Source organism: Falco rusticolus, chromosome 2, assembly GCF_015220075.1.
Source record: "Falco rusticolus isolate bFalRus1 chromosome 2, bFalRus1.pri, whole genome shotgun sequence".
Classification (NCBI taxonomy): Eukaryota; Metazoa; Chordata; class Aves; order Falconiformes; family Falconidae; genus Falco; species Falco rusticolus.
Genome location: NC_051188.1, coordinates 68,696,048 through 68,698,393, shown reverse-complemented (window position 1 = coordinate 68,698,393; position 2,346 = coordinate 68,696,048).

Genomic DNA, 2,346 nt, shown 5'->3' with positions numbered 1-2,346 from the left:
GACTCTTAGGAAACTGTAGTAAGGATCCTTTGCTCAGAGAAAAATGCGTACTTTGCTCCTGAATCACAATTTGGCAACGCTGACACTTGCGTATGTTTTAGAAGTGTACTTTTGGTTTGGAGTGATTTTCTCGAAGATGAATGCCAGAGAGTACTTTGGGTTTTTACTTTAAAAACGTGGTCATGACAGATATGGGATATCAGAATTATGGAAATAGCGATGTGTGCCAGATTCTACAAATAACAATTTTATCTTCAACACTTATCAAGCATTACATTCATCCAATATAGAAGTGTTATTCTTTCTTGAGACTGCTGCATTTCTGGCATGCTGCTTATTCTCTTGCTGCATGGTGGAGAGCTTTCCTGTCTTTGCTAGCTACTGGGAGACACTTCTTTCTCTGACACCCCCCACCCCCCATCAGCAACTTTAAAACTTTGTGCAGCTTAACTGGAAACATTGCTGTTTTCCTTTGGATATTGTGGAACAAAGTATTGGACAGACAATATATTAGAGCAGTCTGAAATCTTTGTTTTTAAGATTGCTGTGGCCTATGAATTTTCCCCATTTTAGCCAGTCACCTTAACACCACCCTTGACTCAAAAACATTGAAGGCAAAAGCAGATAAAAGCATTTTGCACAGCTAAAATGGACATGACAGCTTGCAAAGACTTATCATCACACACAGCAACAGGAATAGAAATTGACCTGTTCAGCTCAAAAAAAAGTTTTCTCCCCCTTTATATCATTAGCAAAGATAGTAAACATTTCACAGCATCCCTCTCTGAGAGCACCATGGCTCAAACAGCTCTTCATCCTGATATTGTTAACATGGAAGAAGGCTGGTGTGAGTACACCTTCTTTCCTCTAATTAGTGTTAATGAAACCAAGAGGGAAGCAAACCAGCCATTCTACCCAAAAAAAGCCCGAGCTTCACACTTGGGAGAGAGTAATGGTTCTGTAAGTCTGGAACAGAGGATCTCCTCTAGTATTTAATAAATTTAAACATGTCTTTCCACATTTTTACAAACTGTTAACCACGCTGACAGTCCCTTTGCATTGCTTTGGAAATTGTTCAAACCACAAGACAAAGCTGCTTCTTAGATTACATTTTTATAATTTCTATTAAAATGTGTGTTTACTTCAACTGGAATGTAAATAAAGTTAATGCCTGTGGATCTTGGATAAAAGCACAGATGGGAATAAGCAATCACTCTGAGTACCCTACAGTCATGTCTGTGAGGAGTGACTAAAGTAAGGTTCACTCCTCGGTGAAGGAGGTGAAGGCAAACTCGAGGAGTAAAAGGCACCGAACTGAAAACTGAACAAGGAAACAACTGCAGAGAAACTTCTGTCTGGAAAAATTTGCATTTCTATGTTGGATCATGTTTAATTTCACTGTCAAACTGAAGTGTGAGAGCTATATAGAATTGCTACCCAAACTCTGAAGGAGGAAACTATTGTTTAAACTGAAAAAGTGATACCCTGGCCCAGTGGAAGGGAAGCTGACCAAACCAGATGAAAAGTAAACACTCACATGATGGAAAGCAAGCAGAACTCTACTCCAAGTAGAGAGGTTGAACAACTTTAGGTGATGGAATATGGCAATGGTGGCACCAGGCACTTGCGCGTCTGTTCTGGTAAATACCAGGCAGGAGCGAGAGTCCCTGCAGTCGCCTCAGGAGCGGAGTGCCGGACTCGCCGAGGGATGGTTTTGCTTGTGCTACACAAATCTGCAGGGCAGGTATGGTTATGGCTGGCATGCACTGGATGCATCGTGGTGTACGGGTGGAATCGGGTTATTTGAGGACACGAAAACATTTCTGCTCCCACCGATCTGCCAAAGGGACCTCAGCCCCGCACCGTGGCGAAGCTGGCACACCGAACTGGCCACAGGCCACTCGTGCTTGCCAGGGTCAGCCTGGTCCGGGCCTGCTGTGAGCTCCCAGGGCAGCAGCCTGACGGGACGCTGACGCAGCCTGAGGGGACGCTGCTGCCCACACAGCGCTGAAGCCAGCTCTGCCGCCTTGGGATCGCAGCCTGACGGGGAACTAAAGCCAGGCGTGGCGGCTAAAGGAAGTGGGTCGATGCCGGAGAAAACAGGGTTGGCTCGAACTGCGGGGAGATGCCCCAAGGCAGCCGCGAGGGCCAGCTCGCCGCAGCCCGGTGCCCGCACGCCGTCGGGGTCCGTGGGGTCTGGCCGCCCGGCTGGGCTCCCCACAGACACTCAGCACCCGCTGATGGGTGAAGGAGCCGGCCGGGCCCCACCGCCGCCAGCGGCACGCGGGCCGGCCCTCCCGGGGGGCGCAGGCGGTGGGGCGGGCCGGGGGCGGTCGCTGGGCGGGC